Raw genomic sequence first — 13,896 nt, forward strand, 5'->3', positions numbered from 1 at the left:
CTCCAGTCTAAACTCTATCTGAAGCAACTGCTTCAAGTTGAATGCTTTCTTTTGCCTTGGATCTAAAGATTTCCATAATTCAACATTCTCCTTTTCTTGGGTATCATCCAGTTCCAAACAGATTACTTGGTGCCTTTATAAAGCTGTCAAATTAGAAAGGAAAAAAAGCAGATTTTTGTTTGCAAAAAGTGATATAAATATTCCACCACAGAGTAGCATTTCCTTTTTCTTTTCATTTCTAGTGCCCTTCTCACGGATGAAACAATGCCAGAAAAAAGAAACAAAACAAAAATAGCATATATGTTAATTAAGTTGTTATCTAATTTAAATTCTTTTTGTATGAGAATCACTCTTCAACGACATATATAAGAAGTCTTTTTTTCTGTTGTGTCTTTATCTATTTTGCATATTATTATCTATCCACAACAAACCCTGCAGTAAATTATAATAATCCAGGTGGAGCAGTGCATACTGTACAATTATGCTATCTTATTTAGTACTTTAAAAGGTGTTATTTGTGTCACTGTGAAAAGTACATGTTTATAAAGAAAAGATAGAAATGAGTATTTTGGCTAAGTTTGCCCACAGTAGCCTGACTCACCAGTTAGTGAAATGCTTTAAAAATCAGGTTTTTGGTGTCACATATGACCAATCATATACATTACTTTATTACTGCATGATCAAACTGATTTATTCAATCATGTATCCAACAAACACCCCTTCTGCCAGGTACTGTGCTGAATCTAGGGGAAATAAAGATGAATAAAAGAGTCTAATACAGAATGTTGCAGTGACCACTGCTGGAGCCTCTGTGGCTATGATGACAACACGTTAACCTGCCCTGTCTTCTAGACAGTCTAAGTTGTTTTCTCTTGGAGCATCCTGGGCACAACCATCCTCTTTCAGTAGTAGAGTTATACAGTGCCTCAAATAGATATAAACATGTATTAAGAGCTCAATAAAGTAACAATTTTAGGATGGGCCTGGTAGCTCATGCCTATAATCCCAGCACTCTGGGAGGCTGAAGTGGGTGGATCACTTGAGGTCAGGAGGTTGAGACCAGCCTGGCCAACATGGTGAAACCCCATCTCTACTAAAAATACAGAAATTACTGGGTGTGCTGGCAGGCACTTGTAGTCCCAGCTACTCTGGAGGCTGAGGCATGAGAATTGCTTGAACCCAGGAGGCAGAGGTTGCAGTGAGCCAAGATTGCACCACTGCACTCCAGCCTGGACCACAGAGTGAGACTCCACATATAAAAAAAAAAGTTTGTTCCTACTTTGTATTGTGTACATTGCTAAGCCTTTTAAGTATGTATCCAATGTCATCAGTGCAGTGCTGATAAATGGATTTCTGGGGGAAAGAGCCTGATATGTAGTTTTTGTGACGTCTGTAGTGTAAATACTCTCATCATGGCTAACTTCAAGATACCCAATGTTTAACATCTGGCTTATAAAATCCTGAAAATTTAACCATTGAGTCTACCCATAGTATGAGCTAGCTCCAGGACACCACTGAACGTAATCCTCACAACAAGCCTAGGTACTGGCTAGCTATTAGTATTACTATTGTCATAGTATTGTTATTTGTATTTTACAGATAAGAAAACCAAGGGCATAAAGAAGTTAAGTAATTTGTTTAGGGTCATATAGCAAATGGTAAAGTTAGGATGTAAACCTGGGCTCTGTGAGGCTAAAGCTAGTATTATATTGACTGACATCATACTCCTTGTGTGTAATAAATATGGAATAAGATGGAAAAGTTATGAAAATTCTCATTTGCATTTTCCAGATGATTCAAAAGCAATCCTTCACATTGGAAAAGGAAGCATTGCTCCTTTGGCTGTGAGACCTTTTCCTTCTCAAGTTCCAGTTGCATTTATCCTGCAGCTAAGAGCTAACCCATTCACTGAAGAGTTTGCTTTTCACTTTAAACTTTGCTTATTATCCATGTAGGCAACCATTTCCCATGAGGACTAATAGTAATCATAACTCTCATTTACTGAGTACTTGAAGTGTGCTAGGCACTCTATACTCTGTGTGTTTCATTTCATTTAATCCTCACAACCAACCTGTAAAGAAGGCACTATTACTATTCCCATGTTACACAAAGGAAACTAAGGCACAGAGGAGATTAAAAAAAAAAAAAAAAGGTCCAGGCCACACAACTAATTACCATCAGAGCCAGGATTTAAGCCCCAGGCATTTGTTTTTAGAGCCTGAACTCTATAACTACTACATTATTCTACTGTCCTGAAACACTACAGACAGAGGTGCTGGCTAATTTGATGTCCCAGAAGCCCAACTCCTAGTTATATTCCTTGAAGTTCTTTTCTGGCACATTTTAAAAGTCTGTCTTACTGTCCTGTCCCTGGTCCCCTCTCCTTTCTTATCTATGGCAGGTGTTTGCAATGAACAGAAGAGCTGGATGCCTCCTTATGCCCTCGGGGCATCTCCAAGTCTCCCTTGCTATAAATCTGTCAGGTTTTTGATGTTAACCATTCGGAAGATGGCACTCACAGAACTCGGTAATGGGAACTGAAGCTTCAAGTTTCATATAATGGGGGGAACACATGAGTCATTGTGTGTGGCTAGCCCACCCCTGACATCTGTGGGGCCTGGGGGCAAGAATATTAATGGAGGCCCACATACCATTTGTCTAAATATTTAGAATTATAAATCAAGCTATTAAACTGTTAAACCAAACATACTCTGTTCTTCATAATGCTTCAGGGGGCCAGGTTGGAATTTAGAATTACTGAACTCCTCAGAGTTTCTCACGAGAGGCAGGGAGAACTGACCCTTAACCAAAGGTCTGTCCCATTTCCTCCCCACCCTCAGCTCTGTCCTTGCACACATGAATGTGGACACTTCAGCCCATACATCCATGATAGGTCCCCCTCCCCAGCAAGCAGCTGCCCCTCACATACCCCTTGCGTCTAGGTGTGCACACACCGGAGATGTGGCCTGTCACCAGGAAGATGGACCCAAGGAGGAGGCCTGCTTAGGGCTGGATGTAAACTCCAGGTGTTTGGGCAGAAGTTTCCAGGGTCCTGGGCGTGGAAGGGATTTCCTGAGGCCAAAGGAGGACTCAGCATCGCCCTTTGAAACACAGGGCTCAGGGCCACACCTCACTCCTGCAGATTAGGCTTGGGACTGATGGTGAGTATGCTCTTCCTGGAGTACAACTTTGCACTTGTGGGCATTAAGTTTAAATGACTCAAGTATTTGACAAATGGATGAAAGGGGGCGAGGTAGTAATCTAATATTTATAACACTGCCAAGCCATCATTATGAGGTGACAGCTACATGCCAATGGCTAACAGTCACCTTATCAGCCCCAATGTCCATAAGACCAACCTGAGAGCTCATGCAATATCACCATTTGGCTAATGGCTAATAACAAACATGACATTTCAAAAACAACTACACTTTAATTGAAGGGAAGACTCCCCAGCGCTTTCCTATATCCAGTCTGAGTTACTGAGTGTTACTTCCTTCCAAAGCTTCTCTCTTGAATAGGCAAATTTTGGGATAATCTTTTTTAGTTCATTGAGTATGAAAATGGATGATGTCCTAAGAGAAAAGGTTTGACACTTAAATTTTCTAAATCTCAGCAGAGAAGGAGGAGGAGGAGGAGAAGAAGGAGGAGGAGTGGGAGGAGGAGGGAAAGGAGGAGGAAAAAGAGAAGAAGAAAGCCAGTACCTCAGCACAGACAAAGTGCCTGAGAGAGGAGTCCAAGATCATGGGACACACCTGAGGACAGGATCAGCCATCCTGTTGTGAGGTCTCTATGAACACACTAGGCCCAGCTCATTTTCTCACTGGCTCAGAAGCTCTCAAACTTCCTAACACATCAGACTCTCCTGGAGGGTTTGTTAAAAGGCAACAGAGCACTGGGTCCCACACTGAGAGTTTCTGATTCAGTAGGTCTGAGGTGAGGTCCAAGATCCTTCATTTTAGCAAGTTCCCGGGAGATGCCGATGCTGCTAGTCTGGGGACACCATTTTGAGAACTTCTGCCTTAGGGTTTTCACAGTCAGTCCTACACCATATCCACAGCTCAGCTTCCTCTCTAACTGCGCCCCACACTACCTTCCTAATTACGTAATTGATATTCCAACTTCACACCAGGTGCCCACGTAAGAGATTAAACTAAACAGCGTAAGCCATTTGCACAACAAAAAAGAAAAAGTACATAGCAGTCTCCCAAGGTATTGGTAAATTCGAAGTCTTAATGATAATAACATATTTGTTTTTCACTACAATCAAACAAAACCATAGATGCTCCATTCAGCCCGGTATTCTTCCCCAACAGCAGTGCCAATGGGAGATGTTTTGTGGAAATCCAATCTCCAAAAATACTGACTTTCATAATTGGCCTAAACCACTCAAACAGCTCTGATTTTCTTTTGGATTTGTTACTTGAGATGGTATTGTTGGGGCTTAGAAAACAATACCCCAGGCTAGGCGTGATGGCTCATGCCTGTAATCCCGGCACTTTCGGATCACGAGGTCAGGAGATCGAGACCATACTGGCTAACATGATGAAACCCCATCTCTACTAAAAATACAAAAATTTTCCGGGCGTGGTGGTGCATGCCTGAAGTCCCAGCTGCTCGGGAGGCTGAGGCAGGAGAATCGCTTGGAGAATCGCTTGAACCCGGAAGGCGGAGGTTGCAGTGAGCTGAGATTGCACCACTGCACTCCAGCCTGGGCCACAGAGTGAGACTCCATGTCAAAAAAAAAGAAAATAATATCCCAAATGAAGGGCTCACTAGCAACCTCAGAAGCAAAGGTTTTCTCTGACCTTCTCCTGCCCTCCTGTCTCTCAGTCCCATTCTCTCCTAAGGCCAGCCATAGACGCTAGAATTCTTCCCCAAGGCAGGTTGGTGGCTCACACTGTAATCAAGAATTGCTTGAACCCAGGAGGCAGAGGTGGTGGTGAGCTGATTTTGTGCCATTGCACTCCAGCCTGGGAGATGAGAGTAAAACTTTGTCTCAAAAAAAAAAAAAGAAATTATCTGACCTTGTCTGATTAAAGGTCATAAGACCACCCATTCCAGAGAGGGTGCTGCCCCACACACAGAAGGAAGGAGTGCTGCTCAGAGAGGCCAAGAAGAATCTAGGCCAACATGTCTTGCTAGGTCTTCCCACTCAGCCTACAAACATTAAATTATATCCTTTTCATCAGATCATATTTCTACCCAGATGTCTGTCCACACTTTGTTGAACGTAAACATAAAAATGGACAAGTTACTAGATGCAGCACCTTACACCGATAATCCCAGCACTTTGGGAGGCCGAGGTGGGAAGGTCACTTGAAGCCAGGAGTTTGGGATTAACCCTGGACAATATAGAAAGACCCTATCTCTACAAAAAGGGGGAAAAATAGCCAGATGTGGTGGTGATGCGTGCCTGTAGTACCAGCTACTTGGGAGGCTAAGGTGAGACGAGCACTTGAGCCCAGGAAGTTGAGGCTACAGTGAGTTATGATGCCGCTACACTCCAGCCTGGGAAACAGCAAGACTCTGTCTCAAAAGAAGAAAGAAAGAGAGAGAGAGAGAAGAGGAAGGAAGGAAGGAAGGAAGGAAGGAAGGAAGGAAGGAAGGAAGGAAGGAAGGAAGGAAGGAAGGAGGGAGGGAGGGAGGGAAAGAAGGAGGGAGAGAGGGAGGGAGAGAGGGAGGGAGGGAGGGAAGGAAGGAAGGGAGGGGAAGGAAGCAGGGGGAGAGAGAGAGAGAGAGAGAGAGAGAGAGAAGGGAGGCAGGGAGGAAGGAGAGCTTCCCCTGTATATTTGGATCTTCATTCTTAGGGTTTCCATGTATCCATGCGAAATAAATTTGTATGCCCTTTCTCCTATTAATCAGTCAACCTCAGGTCAGTGATTTTCAGCCCTTTGCCCCTAGGTTATCTAAACTCTTTCCATTTCTATTTTTAATATATTATCACCTCTAACAAAAGCAGGTTACCTCTCCACGTAAAAGACTAATGCCTCTTGTGGTTGGCTGTGAACAGAAGGCCACATGCTCCAAGCACATCCCTGTGGTATTTAAGCAAAACACCCTGAACAAACCAGGGAAGCTATTACATTTCTGAACAATCATTTGGGTCTGGAAACATACTATCTATCAATCAAACCATGTATATATTTTTTTCTCTCAGTCTTTGTGACTTCTGTGTAGCCATTTGCCTTTGCTGACCTCATCTGCCAATGAGCAGGCTGAGTTTTCAAGTAATTTTGGTTCACTTTTCAGGACCAGGAGGCAAGGCTCAAAGTTAGACTAGTGTCTATACTTACGTCAAGCCTAAATATACATTTATGCATAAATATGACATCTTTTCCAGTGAGTCTCAATTTCTGTTCACAGTGTACTAAGTAAATATAGCCCAGAACTTTATACTAAAGTGTTTACATCCTCCAGTAAGTACCCTTCTATCTCTTGTCAAGGGGAAATTTAAACAGGAAAAAGTTTAAAGATAAAAAAAATTTCCTGGCAGTGGCCCATGGCCTCTGTCACATTGTCCATTTGGAACAGTTCTTCAGCTTTCTGGTTTGTCCACTGATTTCCATAATCCAGTCCTACCCTCCTTGGTCCCTATCCTCACATTGGTTTCACCTTCCGGCTAGTGATCTGTTGCTGAGGCAAATAACACGGCTGACTCGGTCAGTGTTGACTGCTATGCCCTGTCTATGTAGACTAAAACCACAGTGATTGTGCTCATTCCTGACTTGTCTCCCCTAAAGCCCACTTAAAGATTGGAGTCCCTTAGGGCAAAAGTGTGATGACAGCATTAGATTCCTCATCCATTTTCCTAATTATTTTTTATTTATTTTTTTAGAGACAAGTTCTCACTTTGTTGTCCAGGCTGATCTTGAACTCTTGACCTCAAACAATTCTCCTTCCTCGGCCTCCCAAAGTGCTAAGATTACTGGCATGAGCCACTGTGCCTGGCCTCATTTTGTTGATTTTTAGAGGATTTCATTCCAGAATTATTTTTCACTTATGCAATTTTTTTTTTTTTTTTTTTGAGATGTGGAGTCTTGCTTTGTCACCCAGGCTGGAGTGCAATGGCGGAATCTCTGCTCACTGCAACCTCCACCTCCTGGGTTCAAGCAATTCTCCCACCTCAGCCTCCTCAGTAGATGGGATTACAGGCACCTCCCATCATGCCCGGCTAATTTTTGTATTTTTGTAGAAACAGGGTTTCATCATGTTGGCCAGACTGGTCTTAAACTGCTGACCTCAGGTGGTCCGTCCACCTCAGCCTGCCAAAATGCTGAGATTACAAGCATGAGCCGTGCCTGGCCCACTTATACGATTTTTTATGCAGCATTTTCAAGCTAAATCATTTCATTTTAAATAAGAATTTAATTTTTTTACTAATATAGTTTCTTGATCCATTATCTATTGCTATAACAGAATACCTGACACTGGGTAATTTATAAAGAAAATAAGTTTATTTAATTCATAGTTCTGGAAGCTGGGAAGCTGTAGATCCAACAGCCAAATCTGGTGCAGGCCTCATGCTGCATGGTGACGTGGTGGGAGTGTATGCAAGAGTAGTGAGCTGGCGCCTGCCGAAAACAGACCAACACAAGAGGCAGCCTCACTATCCCACCCATCTCTCAAAGTAACCTAATCCAGTCCTACATGAGCAAGAACTCATGCCCACAAGATGGTATTAATCCCTTCATAAAGGTGAATCCCTCATGACCCAAAGTCCCTTAAAAATACCACCACTTCTCAACGCTCTTACACTGGAGACCAAGCCTCAAAATGAGCTTTGGTGGGGGCAACCATATTCAAACCATATTCTATAGCATATTTAAGTTAGCGTCACTTATTTTGGGAATAAAAATAATTCTACGTAATTTGCTGAACAAAAATCATAGCATATTTCGTGGGTTTACCTTAGGTGCTTTTAATTGCTAAGAATGGAGAACTCTCGTTGTCTCTGATTAGGGAAGTCTATTATAAATCCTCTTGTAGTAATAAGGAAACAGGGATCTCGGGCACGTGGCTAAGACACATGGGGACCTAGAAAAATCAAGTGCCCAAACTTCACAGGCAGAACAGGGACTCCATTAGCCAGACCCTTTGGAGAATAGGCATACAGGTCATTCAGGATACAGGTGGCTCCTGAATTCATGTAATTAGCTCCCTCCATGGTTGGCTACATAATGTTTAAGACCAGTACAAAATGAAAATGTGAGGCTTTTTGCTTCAAAAGCAGGAAAAAATTGCCATTAAAGATACTTGGTGGCCAGTCGTGGTGGCTCACACCTGTAATCCCAGCACTTTGGGATGCTGAGGCAGGTGGATCACCTGAGGTCAGGAGTTCAAGACCAGCCTGACCAACATGGAGAAACCCCATCTCTACTAAAAATACAAAATTAGCTGGGTGTGGTGGCGCATGCCCATAATCTCAGCTACTCAGGAGGCTGAGGCAGGAGAATCACTTCAACCCAGGGAGGTGGAGGTTGTGGTGAGCTAGGCATGGTGGCTGAGGCCTGTAATCCTAGCACACTGGGAGGCCAAAGCAAGAGGATCACTTGAGCTCAGGAGTTTGAGACCAGTCTGCACAACATAGTGAGACCCTGTCTCTACTTAAAAAAAAAAAAAAAAAACTTTTTAAAAAAGGTAGCAAACTACCCATCTGACAAAGGGCTGATATCCAGAATTTACAAAGAACTCAAACAGATTTACAGGAAAAAAACAAACAAGCCCATTCAAAAGTGGGCAAAGGATATGAACAGATACTTTACGAAAGAAGACATATATGAGGCCAACAATCATATGAAAAAATGCTCATCGTCACTGGTCATCAGAGAGATGCAAATCAAAACCACATTGAGATACCATCTCACGCCAGTTAGAATGGCGATCATTAAAAAATCTGGAGACAACAGATGCTGGAGAGGATGTGGAGAAAAAGGAACACTTCTACACTGTTGGTGGGAGTGTAAATTAGTTCAACCATTGTGGAAGACAGTGTGGCGATTCCTCAAGGCCTTAGAAATAGAAATTCCATTTGACCCAGCAATCCCATTACTGGGTATATATCCAAAAGACTATAAATCGTTCTACTATAAGGACACATGTACACGAATGTTCATTGCAGCACTGTTTACAATAGCAAGGACCTGGAATCAACCCAAATGCCCATTGATAATAGACTGGATTGGAAAAATGTGGCACATATACACCATGGAATATTATGCAGCAATCAGAAATGATGAGTTTGTGTCGTTTGTAAGGACATGGATGAATCTGGAGAACATCATCCTCAGCAAACTGACACAAGAACAGAAAATGAAACACCGCATATTCTCACTCATAGGTGGGTGATGAAAAATGAGAACACATGGACACAGAAAGGGGAGTACTAAACACTGGGGTCTATTGGGGGGGAAAAGGGGAGGGCCAGTGGGAGGGGGAGGTGGGGAGGGATAGCCTGGGGAGAAATGCCAAATGTGGGTGAAGGGGAGAAGAAAAGCAAAGCACACTGCCATGTGTGTACCTACGCAACTGTCTTGCATGCTCTGCTCATGTACCCCAAAACCTAAAATCCAATAAAAAATTAAAAAAAAAAAAAAAAGGTAGCAAAATATAATGATTTTTTCTTTTCTTCTACAGTTTCTCTCTCACCTTGTCATGATGTTTTACCTGTTATCTGATGCCATCCCAAATTAAAATGTTAGATTATCAGCATTTTTACCTTCATCTTTATATGGTGTGATGCCAGTTTTAAATGCAAATATAAGAGCATTCGATTTGTACGTGGAATCATTAAAATTATGCAATCTGTATTTCACAGTTCCTCTCCACAAATGTATTTCACTCTTACCAGAACGGTGGAAATGCTGCAGAAAACCAACTCAACTATCTGTATTTCACTACATGTATTCTACCAAGACTCTCCACTTTTGGCTTACTGATGAGTAAAGACAGACTGAAAGGGAAAGGACTAGGAGTCACCCCATCTTTTTCCCTTTTGTTCAATGTCATTTTCAGTGTAAGTGACTAAACCAGGGAAGTGACATGAATAAGAAAGATTCCTTGGTCATTTGTGTTCCTTAAAATGCATTGTATTCTTTCTGCTTTCAGAGCAAGTTTTGGTTCTGATGGGAAGTGTGGCTTCTTGGGGCAGTGAATGCCCTACTTACTCTGCTGTAGATATAACTCCTTCAGCTTGCATTCACTCTGAGTCTCACTGCACCTCCATGGGTCCCCTGGAATTCTGTGTAAATAGGCACTGTGAATTCTGTGCGCAAATGGGTGCAAGACATAACAGACATTCCTATTGTGCCTGTCTTAGAGATTAAATTCATAAATATTTAAGACAGTGACAGCAGAGGATAAAATCAAGTTCTGGGTTGTGTTTGTGGTCTGGTGTTTGGGAAGCTGGTCCTGGCCCCCTCAATGGAGAACATGGTGATGCATATTCACCATTAATGTGGCCTGGCTGCTCTGCTTTTACCGATCTTACTTCTACCACTGACTTCCTTGCTCTCTATTTGGTATGCATTTTTTTTCAAATTTTTTATTGCGGTAAAATATATATTACATAAAACTTACAGTCGTAATCACTTTTAAGTGTATATATCAGTGGTACAAATGGATTAGTAATGTTGTGGAACTATCATATTTGGTGTGTGTTTTCACACAGTCCTAGCTTCAAATCATTTGTGATCATTCATGAACCTTTTCTCTGTATTTCTGCTAACTTCTGATACCAACTGACCAAGACTCTTCCCATTTCCATCTAAACTAGTAACAAAGAGACACAGATGGTCCTTCTCTCAGTGGAGATTTTCATGCTAGGCCATCCCTGGAATGGGGCAGAGGGGCGAGGATGGGTGGGGAAGAGGAAGAGGAGAATTGAAAACACATGAATAGGATTCAGGAAGCTGAAATTATTTAATCCTTTCTTAAACAATGGCTTTTTAATTTACAAAAGAATGACTGTAGAAAATAACTAAGAACGTCAATGATAATAAAAATACAGTTTTTTGGTGCATTACAGATAAACAAGTTCTATTAATAAGATTTAAGTATAGATATTTCCTAGTTTTATGCTACACATTATACTGAATATGAGCTCTCTTATAGATAAAGACCATTATATAGATTTTACCTATATGATTAATTCCACCAAAGAAATACTGTTTTCCACATGTTAATATTTCAGCTGAGATTCAGTTAATAATTTTCAGAAACAGTATTTTCCTCGCACTGACTTCATAGGAAGGAGAATTTTGTGTCTTGGAAACGTATGTCAGCAAGAGGACAAAATGGCAGTTAAGGGTTCATTTTATTTGTTTTCTTCACTTGTTTATTTTACTTTTGGCTTCGTAGTAATGAGTGGCATCGCCTAAGACCTTTCATTCATGATGACAAAATGCCATTTCTTCATGAGTGAATTTTTTTAATAAAAGTGCCATCTCCGACCGTGGCAGCAGTCCACAGCGTTTCTTTCTTGGGACCACGCTTGGGAAGGCTGGTTGACAACCAGCTGCTTGCATGACTGTTTCTTTCTTTTTTTTTGAGATGGAGTCTCGCCCAGCCTGCATGACTGTTTCTATCCAATTAGCAATTATGAAAATCAACCAAACAAAAGGAATTTATTTCTTCAAGTTAATACTGATTTTGTCAGCTTTCTCCCTACTCTATTTAGAAATACATATATGCAGGCCAGGCGCCATGGCTCACACCTGTAATCCCAGCACTTTGGGAGGCTGAGGCAGGCGGATCATCTGAGGTCAGGAATTCAAGACCAGCCGGCCAACATGGTAAAACCCTGTCTTCACTAAAAATACAAAAATTAACCAGGCGTGGTGGCACTTGCCTGTAATCCCAGCTACTCAGAAGGCTGAGACAGGAGAATCGTTTGAACCTGGGAGGCAGAGGTTGCAGTCAGCTAAGATCATGCCATTGCACTTCAGCCTGGCAGACAAGAGAAAGGCTGAGTCCTAAAAAAAAAGAAAAAAAAAAAAAAGAAATTGATCCCCAGTGATGGAGGTGGGGCCTGGTGGAAGATGTGTGGGAGATGGGGGCAGATACCTCATGAACGTCTTGGTGCCGTCCTTGTGGTAATGCATGAGTTCTTGCTTTTCTTTTCTTTTCTTTTTTTTTGAGACAGAGTGTTGCTCTGCGATCTTGGCTTACTGCAACCTCCACCTCCCAGGTTCAAGTGATTCTTCTGTCTCAGCCTCCCAAGTAGCTGGGATCGCAGGCGCCTGCCACCACGCCTGGCTATTTTTTTTTTTTTTTTCAGTAGAGACAGCGTTTAGCCATGTTGGCCGGGCTGGTCTTGAACTCCTGACCTCAAATGATCTGCCTGCCTCAGCATCCCAAAGTGCTAGGGTTACAGGCATGAGCCACCGTGCCTGTCTGACTTCTTGCTCTTTAAGTTACCTCGAGAACTGATGGTTTAAAAGAGCCTGGCACCTTCTTCCCACTCTCTGCTGTCCTCTTGCGCCATGTAATGTAGGCCTCCTTTGCCTTCCTCCGAGAGTGAAAGCCGGCTGATGCCCTCACCAGAAGCAGATGCTAGTACCATGCTTCCTGTATAGCCTGCAGAACCATGAGCCAAACAACCCCCTCCACAATTTTTTAAAATAAATTTCCCAGCCTGTGGCATTCCTTTATAGCAAGACAAAACAGATGAAGACATAGACCTTCTATAAATATGTCTCATTTGTGTTCAAAGGATTCTAATTTGTGGAAGTGACTGTGTGCTAACATGGAGAGGCCAATGCCACTGAAAGAAGAATTTATTACTTACATTTCCCAAGAGAAGAGGCCACACCACGCCATGCAGGGCCACAAGGGAAACACCAATTTTGGTCAGGAGGCAGAAAGGAGCCAGGGGAGAGCCTAGGCCACTTCTTTTACTGGGTTTCCACAGGAAAGCCAGTAAAGGCAAGGCAGGGGAAATAGTTTAGGATTGGCTAATGTGAATAATTCTGGTGGGCCTTGAGCTATTGGAGTGGTCCTTGGTTGACTAGTGACTGTCCCTGGAATGATGCAGGGAGAGGAAATACTGGGTTGGTGTGTGAGGCTAAAGAGAGTGGTTGGCTTGCACGGGAAAGGCATGCTCCCAAGTCATTTGTTCACTACGTTTAGGAATTGGCCCTGGGAAGGGCAGTCTCTCCCTGGGTCTGTAAGGCCCTCAAATGCCAGAGCATCAAGAATACAAAATACAGAAAAATAGTTAATACCGGCCAGGTGCAGTGGCTTATGCCTGTAATTCCAGCACTTTGGGAGGCCAAGGCAGGTGAATCACTTGAGGCCAGGAGTTCAAGATCAGCCTGGCTAACATGGTGAAACCCCAACTCTACTAAAAATACAAAAATTAGCCAGGTAGGGTGGCGTGCGCCTGTAATCCCAGCTACTCAAAGGCTGAGGCAGGAGAATCACTTGAACCCGGGAGGCGGAGGTGGCACTGAGCCAAGATTGTGTCATTGTGCTCTAGCCTAGGCAACAGAGCAAGACTCTGTCTAACCCCCCTGCCCAAAAAAAGTTAATACAATTGGCCCTGTGATAAACAGATGCCAAATAGACAAATACAGAATCTAAGAAAGTATGGTAAGAATATGATCATAGAAATGAAATACATTTTTATGTAATTAAATTTTCCTGTCACATAAATATGCAGTTGTGTAAATCCTGTTTTTCCATAGTATACAGAAACATTTATAGGGCATTGTGTAAGTGTTCAGATAAATACTAGATTTACATATCGAACAATGCAGTGATATTGTAGACTTAAACACATATAGTGAGATTTCACTATTACATTTTAAGTTGTGCTTGAATTGGGGGAGAAAAAGCAGGAGCATTTTTAAAAATTAGTTTCAATGGAAATTTTATTCCAATGGAATAAAAAAGAAT

The sequence above is a fragment of the Callithrix jacchus genome, chromosome 6 (genome assembly GCF_049354715.1).
Source record: "Callithrix jacchus isolate 240 chromosome 6, calJac240_pri, whole genome shotgun sequence".
In the NCBI taxonomy this organism is placed as follows: domain Eukaryota; kingdom Metazoa; phylum Chordata; class Mammalia; order Primates; family Cebidae; genus Callithrix; species Callithrix jacchus.